Source organism: Ixodes scapularis, unplaced genomic scaffold, assembly GCF_016920785.2.
Source record: "Ixodes scapularis isolate PalLabHiFi unplaced genomic scaffold, ASM1692078v2 PGA_scaffold8__174_contigs__length_109621045, whole genome shotgun sequence".
NCBI lineage: Eukaryota > Metazoa > Arthropoda > Arachnida > Ixodida > Ixodidae > Ixodes > Ixodes scapularis.
Window position 1 is genome coordinate 100,106,175 of NW_024609883.1, and position 16,332 is coordinate 100,122,506.

A 16,332-nucleotide genomic window follows, 5' to 3' on the forward strand; every position below is an offset into this window, starting at 1 on the left:
AGCATAACATGCACTCACTAAAAACAGTATGCTTTGCTGAAAATGATAGCGTGCACTCACTAAAGACAATGTGCTTTGCCGAAAGCATAACGCTCACTCACTAAATACATTATGAACGACAGTATGCTATGCTGAAATTGATAGCGTGCACTCACCGAAGACAATGTGCTTTGCTGAAAGCATAAAGTGCACTCACTAAAGGCAGTATGCTTTGTTAAGGCATGGCCTGCACTCTCTAAAGAAAGTACGCGTTGCTGGAAGCATGACATAAACTAACTAAATACAATTTTGAAGCGTTGACGCAAAGATATAAATTTCTCTTCACTGAAACTGAGAAACAATATCTCAAAACAACAACAAAATAACATGGTTTTCTTGAAAGATTTTATTATAGCATTCAATACTTCGTATGAAAAGAGAGTATAACATTTCAGTTGCGTTTTTTTTATTGTGTTGGGGAAAACCCTAACAGTCTCAGAATAAAGATTAAAAAAAAGACTGGAAAATGTTTTTACATATAAGGCTTGAACATCAGAGAATGCAAAAGTGGCCTTCCTTTGATACGAGTTTGGTCATTTGGCACAGCAACCCGTCACCAGGCTGCGTGGCGTGCTCCATGTACGTATTGGCAGTAACGTAGAGAACGTCGTAATGCTTGCCGCCGATGCAACATGAGGTGGTGTAGTTGGCCGGAACTTTGAATTGTGCTCAAGATTTTAGCTGTACAGTACAGTTAGTACAGTTTAGCCTTACATTATTGGTCAATGAAACAATTTATTTTGTTTTGTATCCATCCACATTTCAGTTATTTTGAAAGGGAAACACGGGGCGGGAGTACAGACACAGAGCAACCACAGACCGATATCACCAGTATGTTTTGTTAGGCCGCCGCTGGCGGCTTGCATTCTGGGAACTGTATGTAGTCGTTCTGCATGCCCGACAAGCCCGCTGCGGGTGTGCGCGAGAAGAGCACTAGACGGCACGAGCTGTCTTGTGCACTGCCGCCTGCCTCCTGTGAACTACAGTTTATGGCGACGTCACGCATGCGTGAAACGCTTGGTGAGACCGGTCCATTCAAAGTGGTTGTCAGACATCTCGCTTGCAACGTTGTTGTTTTTCTTGTTTGTTGCAACATAGCTTACATAGGGTGACATGGTGGCAAAATTATAAAGGCACCCTTTCGTTAAGTTACACAAAAGCCTGAACACTAAGTCAACTAAACACAAAGACTTATCGTTAAAGGGGCCGTGAAATTATGTTTTAACTTCTCTCCCCCCTTAGCTTTCCTCCTCAGCTCAAAAGCAAAAGTGAGAAATCACGTGCTCGTGACTTAGTATTTCACAAAATTCGATGACTCCAGGCTTCCATCGTGTTTTTTACGCAAAACATGCCACTTGTCGTTCCAATGTGACGATAAGTGCCTTCACGGCACTCATTGGCCACGAACGTGAATCCAAATATTCCTCGATCTATTCATCCAATTTTCGCCGAGTGCATGCGCCCGAAAAAAAGCAGTGCTCGTGTCCATTGCGTGAGCTGGGGCCGGCTGACGTGCTTTGGGTACCGCGGATGCATCGAAGTATAAAGCTTTTGAAGAAAAAAAGGTACGAAATAGTCCGCTATTTTTTTAGAATGCTTTTACCGAAAGGCAAGTGTTTTGACTTTCGTGCCTCTTCTTTTTTTTTTTTTGGCGCACTAAACAATATGCGATCAGTAAACTCACAATATAAAATCATTTATCTCATCCAAAAATTACGTTCATGGCCCAGTTAAGCAGATAATGTGTCATTGCGCGTCATTTCGAGACGCGAAGTTTGTGAGTACGGAAGGGGCTTTTCATAAGTCCGTTTTCAGAAGGTAACATTTTTTCCTTTCTACTTCCTTGGAACGCATATACTGGGAGCCATGAAACTGAACCGGATATTTTTGCAATGATAGCCGACAAACACCAGAAAGGTATTACCAAGTTAAACACAGAATAGAATGGTCAGTTGTATTTGAGTGTGATCTACAGTGCCGCAACCGCTTATGAGCGCTTACTACGATAGATAGATGGATGGACAGATGGGTGGATGGATGAAGGGATGAGGCTGAACCCTTTGAATCGTGCGGCGACTTGTGACACCTAGCCAGGGTACATTTTGTACGACGGAGGCGCATCTATGCAACCGGGTGCACACACATTTCGCCCCACGGGTCATCCGGAAGGTAATAAGAAAATATTAACACTTCCCTCGCCCTATGCCACCAGCTTTTGACGATAGAGCACACATGCGCCATCTAGAGCGTAGCCCCGGAACCCGTCCAATCTACGTATATTTTCTATTTCTTAAACCTCCTTCTTTCACCATATGTGCTAAAAATAATTGGGAAAATGTTATACGCGACCATTTCCCATAGAGAGTGCGTAAGTCTGATCCCGACAAATATTAAAAGACCATCAGTCGCATCCATAGAGTTATTACAATAAACGCTAGAGGCTCAGGTGGCGCTAGTGTGCGGTTGCATTTTGAAGCAGACAGCAAGCAGTCTGAAATTGATTTCCGGTAATGCATTTCTATGGAAAACAGCGAGTGCATTTTCTCTCTGTGCCCGATTATAAGAGCAAATATCACGAATAATTTGTACGTACTAGGCACATTGTAACATTTCTCAGTCACGCAGACGAAATAATTGGTCAGTTACAGCATTTTTATTTGAAATTCGTGGCATAAAAAACGGTGTTAAAACCGCTTCGTACGTGTATTTATGTGCACTGTCGGACACTGTTAGCGTGGGGGATATACGTGCCAAACGAACGAAGGACATGTGGAAAACCAAGAGAGACGGCAAGAACTACGCAGTAACACTGCATAAGTAACTCCTTGTGCACGCAGATGATCAAAATAAATTGAAAGCCACGTAATATAGTCAGATTTTGCAATAAATAAATACTGCTTTATTCTTTATGCTCATGAATATTTGTGAAGATGCTTGTTCTGGGTTCAAATCATCGCCCGCACGCTCCAAATCTTTGCAAATACGATGATCCGGAGACCAGGTGCCCGATAAAAAACTGCCCGACAAAGGAAATAATAAGAACACTCACCTTTCGTAGCTCACGTCCTTCATTTTTTTTGCGTTCGAACGTTTCTTTAACCGATCGTAAAGAGGCACGACGGGGTCACTTTCATCCAATGACAGGACAGGCATATTTGAAATATATATGCACCACCGAAATGCTAGCAAACTTTGAACCCACTCTACATTCCTTTCGATCGTTAGGTTGCTTAGAACCGTTGCTCGTTTTCACATACCTTCCTTGAAATGGAGGTTTGAGCCTGAAATAAAGCGAAGTTTAACATCGTTCAGTGGTAATGAAAAATTCTGTAACTAAAGCAATTACACTTTCACATTACCAATAAAGGTACATACTATCCGGTACAACCGATCATCCAAAGTTATTCATGTTATTTTCCGGCGAAGAGACAAAATTCACGCACGTTTTCCCTTAGGAATACACAGGAAGACTGGAAAAGCAGACTGCATGCTGTCTGCTTCAATTTGCTACCGGAAGTCCCGTAGACACTAGCGCCAGCTGAGCCTCTAGCGTTTATTGTACTCTATGGTCTCATCCCCAGCAATCCTGGACACGGTCTCCTTGCGCCCTGCCCTCTCTTGGCTATCCTCAGCAAAGCGCAGTAAAATGATAATTTCAGCCAAACTACTGCAGAAATCCTTAAGTTCCCCAGGATATCTATAGAGGGCACTAAAACACTCTTATTTAATACCTACTTGAACTTCAGGATTTTATACTTTTAATTCCTGGGCCGATATAATACTGTCGCATTGGGCCCTATGTCCCACTTTGACAAAATTTTAAATTTCTTCTCACTGAAATGAAGAATCGTAAAGTTCCCGAGAAATATAATAGCTGCCGACTCATAGCACACACCGCAGTTAATATTTAGGTATTTTAAGTAATACTTTTTATTCCTCGGGACTTTCGAATTCAGCCCGCTTTTTGCCCCTGTAAAGTTAGCACTCGCCGTGCACCAAGAAGCTTGCGGCCAAGCTACCTTTACATAGGCTTATCGGAAAAAAAAAGATTTGTACAATGCGTTTGACACAGTATATTGCCTAAGAATGTGGCGGTTATATTATGACTATATAATAATTAAATGTTTACAATCAAAATTTGTGCCCTGGATTTTAAATATAAGCAATTGTTATGTCGGGTCAGGAACACTTGCATTGTATATATTTTGCTTTGAATTGGCCAGCGTACGTAAAGTTTTAGCTCAGTTACAGACAGAAACTGAACAAAATTCTTTCAGGCGTGAATGAGTAGAAATAACTAGAAATATAACTAAAACGGCGCGCCGCTGGCCGTTCATTGTGTGTCCTTTTATCTGTTTTATTTTATTTATACATATATCGCGTATAAATAAAGAACACAACGACGACGACGTTGAGAGTGTGACACACCGAGCGACGACTGTGCCTCAATCTGAGCCCTGGTTCCTCGTAAGCGGCAGCTTCTACTTTGACTAGGCTACCTCCTTGGAGCCTGATGCTTCGACCCCAGTGAACCCCAGTGAGCAACAGCGCCATCATGTTCCTGGGGATCCTTCATGCACCAATCGAACGGCGTGCCAGATCCCCTTGGCTCGCTGCTGACCCGCCCAACCCACGTCCACAAAATCTGGACTTCTGCGAATCGGACTGCCATCCTCCCCAATATCAACAATCCATGTCGTCGTCATTATGCACGTATATACTCATCACATTATCATGTTAACTAGACGCGGCACCGCGGGCCTCCATGGTACGGGCTGCTGCCTTTCCGAGGTGCCGCGGCTCTCCAGAGCCAAATAAATAAAGACTAAAAACTAAGGACTAAAGACAAAATGCTTTGCTGACCAACAGCAGGTAGCGCCTTAAAAAAAAGAACAATAGTGTTTCCTCGTTTAGAGGATACAAACTCCAAAACTACACCATACTCCAAAACTACACCACATCACTGAAATGACATTCGCAATACAGAAAATAACAGATTGTCTTTTGAACGCAAAACAGCAAAACACACATAATTGGGAAAATTTTTTGTTTCTAAAAGCCCAATTCAGAAACCTAAACTAAGCTAATGTTTGCTGAAACTCGGGGTATATCGTGTGCATCGTTTAAAAAAAGTATCAAACGAAAACACCACGCAACACATTTGACGCTGTTTCAGACCTCGAGACACTGGCTTGCACTGGCGCACCGACCGCCGGCGTAGCGTAGCGCGTAGTCGGCTGATCACAATAAAAACTTATTTGCAAAAAAAAAAAAAAAAAAAGGCTCGGCGCGGACCTTCCCCCCGTCAGGGCTGGATTCGGCGCTGTAGGCGTTCTGGTGGAATGTATTCCCCCTATGCTCTATATCACCTATGATGTACCGCAGGAAAGGATACAAACGCGAGCTCCTTGCTCTAGGGCACATCTCGGCGGCACAAGCTCTCGTGAATTAAGCGCAGCTGCCAACGCTATGAACTCGCGCTTCTAGCCTTTGCTGCGGTACAACATAAGGTGAAACGGAGTATTTGGCCAGACGCAAACGCTGAAAAGGGGTGGGAGGCCGTAGAGATGCCCAGAAGAGGAGGTGCAGATAGCGGTCGCGCGCTTCGAATTCTCCGTTTATCTTGCTCTAGGATCTTGCTCAAGGTTAATACGCCACGTGTCGTGAGAATCGGGAACTAAAACAGCGTGTCTCAAAAAGCTGGCCATGAGTTTCATAAAGATCGGATGTGTTCCAGGGCTACTTCTTAATGGATGGCACTATATGTTTCCTTGTTGTATGCAACCCCGAGTGGTTGTAAAGCAGTCGACCACACTAAAGAAAAAAAACATAGGTGAGTCAATATTAATAACGCACGGAGGCTTAACTTCGCTTTACTGTGGATGCAATAGCAGATACTTGTTTCTAGATCAATTTTAGTGACGGAGCCAAAGACAAAGCAGGCCATCCATATCTTGTCGTTGACGTCCGTGGTCATATGCCGTCGGGAATTCCGAGGTGCTCGTAGCCAGGCGTATGATTGAAATCGACGGACACGAGGATTGTCTGCCAAACAACATCTGCGTCTTACTTGCCAGTTTTTTTTTTTACGATGGCAAATCTAGTGAATGCCAAGATATATTAACCTCTATCATTGACATGGGTAAAGCCATCAAGTCTGAGCATGTAATCGTGATTTGGTGTTGAAATTCTTTAAATGTAATTTTTAAAACACTTCAAAGGTTTAGGCTGCAATGTCTGTGGGGACACTGTTATATGTACTGCATGAAAGAGTTAGCCAGCGTAGTACGACTGATATCCAGGAGTCTTTAGCACGATCCGCGATACAGTATAGTACACGACAGTATGCCGATGTGATGCTCATCAGAATCGGAACTGGCAGGCTTGGGAATTTGACCCAGGAACCCTGGGTTCTGCAGCGCGAGCTCTCGCTCCAAGTTCTCCGGTCTCTCTCACTTTTTGCGCAGGGGTAGGGCAATGGGACACAGATATTAAACATATGATGATATAGGGCAGAATAAGAAAGAAGGTGGGAATAAGAAGAAGAGAGGGAGAAGCAAAATAAGTGACCCAAATGATGAAGAACTGCGAGGACATGAGGCAAGATGAAGTTTTCTTGTTCCCTAGTCTCTTTCTGCGTTGGCTGCTTTGCGTGGAATGTTTCATGAGTAGAATAACGTAAAACTATACAGGTGATTCAACTTGCCTGTAAATTGATGCGTCTTGCCACTTATAATATGGCTTTCCCGTGCAAAGTTCTGCAAAGAATGCTACATGGTTAGCGCGAACGCGCAGTCATCAGCTCCTTCCGTTTTCATTTGAAGATTGAAAGACAAGCATTGAAATTTTCAGGGTAATTACTACTAATTAGGATGTAACATTTAGTGCACAATTCTAACCACATGTGAGTAAAGTGTAAAAAAACTAAAAACTAAAACGTTTCGGCTAGCAGAGTGGTGTTTACACCTAAAAGCACGGTAACTCAAAGAAAAGTCAAAACCCTATCAAGCAACATTGGTAGTCGCCATTTTTGGGGCGCGAAGTGAGTGATTGGATCCGAGCCCTCGCCGAGCGCTGACGTCCCACTCGTGTCCAATGCATAATCACAGTAGGCGCTCCAGCAATGGCGGAACTCGGGTAATTGACGCAGCAGCTACTAGATGGCGCACACTCCTGAAAAGGGTATATCCTTGTTGCGGCAACACCGTACCCCGCCAGCATCTAAGAAACAATCTGCTGCTTATGACTATGATATTTGAACTAACGAGACACGCTTGAGACTCAAACATTTGGACCATAGAGCATCGCCGCCTCCTCTCGGCAACCGCTAGAACTTCCCGAAGGTAGTTGAGGTTTTTCCTACCAACGGGAGATGTCACGAGAAGCACCATCAGCCTTTTCGACGTTTTATGGTCAATCGAGAGATCCGGATGGTCTCACCCGGACAACATCAAAACGTTTGAATAGTCCATCAGTCACCACAAGAAAAGTTTTTAACGGTTTGTGCGCTACAAACAGAAGCCTTTAATGGTCCATCAGCCACCAATAGAAAATGTTTGATGGTGCATCAGACATAATCAAGCAAGCCTGTCGGACCATCAAGGAAGCCTGATGGGCCATCAAGAAGGTCTGTTGTGCCATGAAGAAGGTATGTTGGACCATCAAGATGATGTGTCGGGCCATCAAGAAGGTGTGATGGACCATTAAGAAAGTTTGATGAAGCATCAAAAATGTATTATGGTTTTTTTGACATATTGTAACAACAACCAGGTTAAAGATAAACAATTATGTTTAAAAAAAAAAACTAAAAAAAGTTTTTTATCTAATTTTAAGTCAAGTAGACTTTTGGAATTTTTTTTCCAAAAACATAATGTTTTATATTTACATCGATTGTTGTTACTATACATCGCGTGCAGGTATACCCGACCACCGTCGGTGCAAAAATCAATCGCCTTGTGAGTGTACATTTTGTAGGCAAAGTATAGACTGACACGTGCTGCTTACAAAACAAGGTTCTCGCGTTTGCCCACGCCAGGTGTGCGCACTGCGCGTGCGCAGCTACCAGATTCGCGTCAAGTGAAGCCTCTGCACGTGCGCCGTGCAGACAGAAGCGCCACTGCAGTGGCATGACATCAGAGTCATATGTTGGTGTATACTGAATTCGCAATTGTTCCAACGAATATAGGGGGCGCTGCGGAAATCGAAGATGCTGGTCAAGGGGGGATCGGTTCACCGTGGGTACCATAATTTAGTCTAATCGACGTGTTTTCATTGCGACGCAAAATGCTGTGCGATCTACTTCAACATTTCAATATTTAAATTTTTTTAAAGGTGCACGTGAAGCTAATCAAACATATGACAGCACACTGTAGGAGCAGGCAGACATGTACACGTTACCCCAAAAAAGTAACTAAATACGGTTACTCATTGCAAGCTCAAAAAGTGACTAAGTACTTTACTCGTTATCGATTATCAAAAGGAACGCATTCCTTTATTTCAAAAGTAACGAGTTACATTTCGCGTCACTTTGACGAGCAAACACACAACTAATTTTGTTCTATGACTCTTTTGTTTTCTTTTTAGTAATCGTTGCAATTCAGAAGAAGCTGCCTTTCGAAGTTTTCATCGGTTATGTTACACCGCTTCCTTGAGAATACACCTTTGGCGACGCTGAAAAGTCGTTCTACTGAACGGCAGTGTTGTGCCTCAGGAAGACCTGGTGAATCTGAGATTACCCTCTCTCTTTCGTTGTCTCTGCTTTTAATGTTTGAAGTTGACAATGGGTTCTGTGCCTTCCCGTGTTGGCAACCTCCGAGTTTACATTTGGTATGTTTATGATTCTAAAAGGTTCGCCGAGTGAAAGACATTCCAGCTGTAGAGTTCAACTGACGTGTTCAAGAATAAACGTTGCTATACTGTCATACTGACTAGTTGTTTTTCGGGTTGCTCATCTGCCTTTGACGCAACAGACGCATACTCCGGTTAGAATTAAGACAACACTGTTTAAACGATGTTGTACACGTTGCTCCTCAAAAGGAGCAACGTGTACAACACCGTTACTTGTTGCTTGGCCTTAAAAAAATAACTAGGTACGTTAGTGAAAAGACGGTGAGAGTGCAGGCGAGCTGGTGGTAGCTAATCATGTCGTATTACACCTGAGACTGCGGTGGAAGAAATCGGAAGAACTTTCAGTAGAAGGAACAGACACAGAGAACGTCTCAAAAGACGTTCTCTGTGTCTGTTCCTTCTACTGAAAGTTCTTCCGATTTCTTCCACCGCAGTCTCAGGTGTAATACGACATGATTAGATACGTTACTCGTTCCTTTTCTACAAAAGGTACCTAAATAAGTTACTTGTCACCAAAAAGAGTAACTAGGTAGAAGTAACTCGTTACTAGTAATGCTTTACGTACAAGTCTGGGTGCAGGTCACGTATAGCAAGGATGAAAACAATCGGAGCAGTCGAATAGGCGACCTTTTTCGCTCTGGGCATTGTGGTTGAGCAATATGGACCAGTCATCCGACACAAAGTGTGGTGCGATAGACAGTCGATTATTTTATAACGCATGGGCAGCCCGCACTTTCATTTTTCTTGCAGGGTAGAAATGCGGCCATCAACCATTTGGTGAAATGAAATGCAATGCGTACGCGTGGCACAAACATTGGGGGCGGCATTTAATCTTCAACTCTAATCAGCGGAAAAAAATTAAAAAGAAATCTTTACATATGATGTTTAGGTGAGCTGATTCACGTTACTTTATTCGAGATTGATAGAAACGGCATCAGTGCTTGGTGTGACGTCACAGTACCTTTTAAGCATCTGGACAATAATGTGCTGTGAACGACAGTTGAGGAGAGGTGGGGCAGAGGACGCAGAGGACAATTCGCGACTCCCTCACCAGGAGAAGGAGGAGAGGATGGGGGGGGGGGGGGCGATGTTTATGATTTTTTAAATAGATCCCCCAAAAGGGGATTCTGGCGATATCCCACGCTGTCTAATTTTAGACGCAGATATGCATAGAGGAAGCGAATTGCCTTAAAATGTTGTTTGTTTGTTTGATTTTGGGTTGAAGACAGAGGGGGGAAGCCAGGAAATACATGGGCCTCCAGTCAGGGGCAAGTCGCTACCTGGCTCTTTGAGAAAAGGGTAAATAAAGTAAAGAGGAAGAATAAATAGTTATGCACAAGCTTGAACATCCGATGCATTGTAGTCCAAAAGCCAACGGGCTTGTTCAGAATTGGGCTTGTGGCCTTAGAATGGCGAGGGGAGGATACATGCTTTCGGTTTGTTTGGTTTCTAGGCTAGGTGGCGCAAGCTACCCCCCGTTATAAACGGTAGAGCCGTTAGCCATTCAGCCATTCATCCATACAACACTCCGAGAAATCTGGTGGGTCTATTTTCTAGCAAAGTATACCTGTAAGAGTCAATCGCTTAATCGCTGTAATCCGGGTTAGGCCTAAAAAATCCAGTTTCAAAACAACTTTATTGGATGAAAGGGGGTGGATAGAGGGAGGGGGCAGAGAAAGACACGGATCTTGGTCTCGAGAGAAGACTTGGTTCGGTACCCATATTCCGGCGTTCCAACCGCGACCGTTAGCGCTGTGGCTCTCCGAATCAGCCAAGTTTGACAGCCATGGTCACCACAGTGGAGTGCCGCGTACCAGCTCTTCCTCGTCGGATTGGGAATCGGATCTAATTTTTGGACTTTCTTACATTCCCAGATGAGGTGGTACAGGTCTGCTTTTCCCCACCCACAGAATGAGCATTTAGGCGAAGGGTGGAAGGGGGGGGGGGGGGTACCATTGGTAGAGCTTCAGTGGAGTCATAAGGGTTCCTGTCTTCAGTCTTCTGTAGAGGTGTGCCTCCTCTTTGGTGAACGTTATTGAAGGAGGGGGGAGAAGCCTCCTTCCTTCTCTGATGGTCTTGAGATATTCGTTGTAGTGCATGTTTGGGGTCGGGGTCCTTTGGGAGTTGGTCGAGTCCCGGTTCGCGTGAATGGCTCGGGCTGCGGCGTTGGCCGCCTCGTTCCCCTCAATACCCGAATGTGCCGGTATCCAGACGATCTTGAGGGACTTGAAGGATGCCTTGGAGATGAGTTTTGCCACCGATTCGCCTATCTCGCCTTTAGCGAAGTAGCGGCATGCCTTTTGCGAGTCCGTCAAAATGGTGAGACGCACTGCTACACAAAGTGCGACGTGCCTACGTCATGCTCAGTCTCAGAGTTCAAACACTTTTTTCTTGGTCTAAACATATCTTCAGCTTCGTCATTGGCCGAGCTGCCTCTGTTGATTTCAACGATTGGCTGTCCCAAATGCTTTGCGGGAATGTAGACGGCCCAGGTTCCTCAGAGGGAATGGTTTCTTAATTTAAACTGCACGGCGCTTCCGACTATTCCAGCATTGGTCGTGGCGGACATAGGACTCACGTATGTCTCCGGTGTCGACGCCGAAGTCGAAGGCGTATGTTTGTTCCGGATTATAGTCGTTGTAGAACATGGTCCGGTTGTCCTATATCCACGCAATGCCATTGGACAAAGAGATCTGCGGCATCTTCAAGGTCAGCTTGCCCTTGGAGAAGCAGTAGAAGTTGTTCCTCCCTCGAGCAGAATTCTCTACGTCCACTTTTCGTGGCATTGTGCCTGAAGACGAGTGAGAAATTTTTATAATGTGAATCATTGTTTTTTTGTTGAAGCGAAATATGTGTAATTTCTAAAAAAGTTCATTTCAAAGCTATGTTAAAGGGCAAATGTGTGGAACAGTAACACATCGTAAAACATTTGACGTAGTTTGGAAATTCGTGAAGGTGTAGTAGGCGTCACGCGACACGTTGTCTGTAGCAGAATACGTGTCACGTGACGTCTAAATGAGCATGGTACACACGTGCGGCCCTTTTCTATTTTTGCATGAAACTTGTGTGAAAATTACAGCTGTGCTGCGGATGTTTGCTTGCTTTCCAGCTGGAGCCCCCCTTTTTCTGCAATTTATCCCCGCGGCTACCACGCATTAAGCAGCATAGGTAGCGTTTATTACAAAAACAACTCCGAACTAAAACGTTAACCCGTTGTTTCCTCATTTGACTGAACGTTCAACGCAAAACATAAAAAAAACAGCTAATCGACGAAAGAGAATGAGGGAAAAAATTACAGCTTGAGTGCAGCACAGACATAAATAATGAGAGGTGTTTTTATTTTACCATCTACATCGTCGACTCGCACGAAATCTTCAAATTCTGGGTTTGGAAAATATTTCAATAGTTTAAAACTCAAAACACCCAACACGAATTGTGATTTCAAATGCAATATTTGTGCACTTTAGGGACAATAATGACATTCCTAATTTTGGGTGTCAAGTTGGCTTAACCGTCTCACGTCAAGGTGAAACTGCACCACCGATGTGGGTCATTGAGAATGTTTTTAGAGAAATGTCACAATCATTGTCTATTTATTCACTTCTCTGTTTGTGTTAAATCAGATGTTCCAGTGAGCCTCTCGGACGTTTCTTTCCTTTAATATTTTATTACGTGACTTTGCTCTAGTCGTGCTGCAGAATTTGTCCAACCTGTGATAAACTGGGTGCTGATGCTACTTTCAAGTATTTTGTAATGTAGGCGAGTCCATCGCGATTTATATACTTAGTGCAATTTCCAATCTATGATAAAGCAGCGAATTCTTTCTTCTAATCTTTGCGTTACTCACGCACGGGTACACAACCTGTAAGGAAAGCGGATTGAAACAAATAGTTAAGACATTTTGTGATTGCCGTCTGCTGCGACCATGGTAGTTAGTAACGAAGGGGGCTTACTTTTACTTTCACATCAAAATATATGGCGCCCGTGTGTAACTCCTTGTATAGCGGCCAGTTTTATGGTTTACTAGCCTTCCGCCAAAGCTGTGCCATGCTCACAGAAAATTGAGTTCTAGACTATGCTTACCCCATAAACTCTGTAACAACATCCAACGGTTCACAGAGTACCATGAAAGAAAGCACGGAGGTATAAAATGGCCTCCTGCTTGGCGACGTAATTACCCCTTCAAATATTGAGCAATTACATTTCCTTTATTATCCAAGGCATGGCTTGTCAAAGGCATGGCTTGTCAAAAATACAACATCCTACCATTAATGGCAGCCAGGAGCCGACTGCTTTCTGTCCCGTGTCTTCTAACAATGTAACCTTTGGCAGTAGTAATGTAGCCAGAACTTTTTGAAGGCAGTGTTTAGCTTTGAAGGTTGGAATAGAGGGACGAACCCACAGAAAATACATTAAAAAACGTGCACGAACACCTAAGTTTACTTCCATGTTTTTTTTTTAAATCTGAAATGAATATTCACGGTTTTTTTTTCTACAATTCCAACATAAAAAAGACCGAGCGCATGGAAGACTGTGCACATTTGACTGCAGTGAAGATATATTATTTTCTACTTTGCTCATTATACATTTAAAAAACAATAACGGTATTATTTTATTCAACATAGGCAACGCCACAGGTACTGTTTGGCTTTATAGTGTGTTGCAGATTAAGAGGCAGAACATGATGCCCCACACAACCCTCACCTCTTTCCACTTTAACAATGAGACACACATAGTGGAAAGAGTGGAGGGCTTTGCAGGAGGAGGCTGTACTGCACTCTTGATTTGTCACCGACTTTAGACACGAGTTAGCAGGCGACGGGCTGACTTCACTACACACGTTTCGCAAGCTTTCGCAATTAATTCGATTAACATTGCCATAAGTAACATCGCCGTAAGCTGCGGGCTCGTCAAGCTGCTAAGCGCAGCTTTTTTTTTTCACAGCCCCTCTATCTGTATTCTTACAAGGTCGAAAAAAAACGGATTTCATTTGTTAAAGTGTAGGCTATATTCCTGGTGAACGGATTGCTCCAGGGCTTGAGACAGTAACCCCGATTAGTTGGAGGTTTGGAAAAAAGAAAAGGGGGGGGGGGGGCGGCATGCAAACAATTTCGCGGTTGTTGCCTAGTGTGTTCTTGCTTTATTGCACAAGAAGACACCGGCGGAGTGCAGTGTACAAAGGTAAAATATTAGCTGAGGTAAAATTGAACACACCTAATCTTGCGTCTACTTCCTTCTTCGAATTTTTTGTCGTGCTTTTTCTCGTTCTCCCTTTCGGGATCTCAGATGTCAGCGCTCACGATTTCCCACGCTTTTTTTTAATTAATTTTTCGGCGTTTTAGAACTAATATATGCTGCAAGTTTTCCTTGTCTACGTATTAGAAAATGCAGAAAACTTCGTAAGCTATGGGTTAACTCCGAGCTTCCCGCAAGTATAGCTAAGAAGAACAAGCTCTATACAGCCAATTTATTAAAACTAAAGACCGAGAAATATTACGTGAGTTTAAAACGTGTCGTAACCGTCTAAAGACAAAGAACTAAAAACGCCAAGACGCGATTACTTTGCAAACCAATACATTCCTGCGCAGGGTCTTCTGAACAAATGTGGAAAAGATTAAACACCGTCTTAAAAAGGAATGTCTCTCTCGACAAAGTCAACATGAAAAACACAAATAATGGTGAAGTATTTGGAGAAGAACTTGCAGATGCTTTTAACAAGTATTTCGTTAATTTTGTCAATAAAACTGTAACGAACTGTACCCTTGTGAACATTACGTCCAAACCGAAATCTCTTTTTCTTAACCCTGTAAATGAACAAGTCTTTATTACTACAATTATAAATTTAAGCAAACGCAAGGCTAAAAACGTTGATGGATTTCAAAGAAACCAATTAAGCACGTTGTTGACCTTCTAGCACCTAACGTAACGCAAATATTTAACCTTTGCCTTAGGCAGTTTTTTCTCGAAGAATGCAGGTTGCCCATGTAAACGTGTTGTATAAGAAAGGGGATAAAAATTACATAGGAAACTGCGGTCCCGTATAAATACTTCGTTGTCTTTTATTTTTTAGAATGACTGGAAATAATTATTTTATACCGGTGTATTGATTTTGAGAGAAACATAACCTCCTAAATGAATCTTAATTTGGTTTCCGTAAAAGACTCGGTACCGAGTCCGCATTGCTCACGCAGAAAGAACTAATCTTGACTGCACTCGAGGAAGGAAAATTGTTTTTTGGTATCTTTGTCGATTTAATTAGAGCATTTTATAATGTAAATCATGTTCAAAAACTTCAACTTTATGGTCTCCGAGGAAAAATGCATCCTTAGTCACGTCTTATCTACATAATCGTGTACAAACAGTCTGTATAGACGATCATTTTTCCGATCCACTTCCTGTTTCTTGCGGCGCACCACGGGGGAGTATTCTGGGTCCTTTTCTTTTCAATGTGTACATAAATGACGTCGTCCTTGCTGGATCAGATGTTAATATGATTATTTACGCAGACGATACCAGCATATTTATAACCGAAAGTTATTTACTCAAATAGCCAATAAAGCAAATTTAACGTTACAAAAACTAAACGAATGAACGTGCAAAACAACTTAACAATAAATATAAACAAAAACAGTCTTATTTCATAGCAAAAAATAAAAAAAATTTCATGTTAAATCAGCCAATAGTACTAAATTCGATATCCATTTCAGTTGTATGTCGTTTTAACGTAGTAGGGGTTGTTTTTCAAGAAACTTCGTCGTGAAATACGCATATTGTTTCCGTGGCCGCTAAGCTGTCCCAAATAGTCAGACTTGTATACCGTGATCCACATATACCCCACGAGATATTATGATTTCCATTTATAATAGTTTGTTTCCATCTAGGCTTAACTACTGTCATTTAGTCTGGGCATCCACAACTCAAGCAAATCTAGGTGAAATACCTGTCTTACAAAAACAGTTTCTAAGAATTGTTGAAAATATTCCGTCTTACTTTCACACACATGAGTTGCTCGTAAAATCTAACGTATTACCAATCCAAAAATTGTACGATTATTGGCTTTCTAAAGCATTTAAACAAGAGGTCACAAATAAATCATCGTTTTTAAAAGGACTAGCTAACTTACAAAATAATACCACAGCCTACACAGCGCGCCCTATTGAGCTTTGGAAAGTTAGCACACACAGAACAATCCACGGGAAGCTACGGTGAAAAACAAACTACCAAGATTACGAAAATGTCGAGCTTTTATATATCACGTTTAAAGCATTGTGTTATTTCAACCCCAGTCGATATATGTAAAAAAATGCTGCATAATATCATTAAACCATGAGAGTTGTTGTGCATGGTCGTTCGTTTGCGTGGTTGTGACGTAATTTGACTTTTATTTATTGTTGCTTCTCTATATTTTTTTTTGTTAATGCTGTAAACTGTATGGCATGTTTTTTT

General features: G+C 42.6%; 1 pseudogene; it reads right to left on the reverse strand.

Annotated features, from left to right (window-relative positions):
• Positions 1 to 397: 397 nt before the first annotated feature.
• On the reverse strand, positions 398 to 11,672 carry LOC121833640 (annotated as a pseudogene).
• Between the last annotated feature and the right edge of the window lie 4,660 nt (positions 11,673 to 16,332).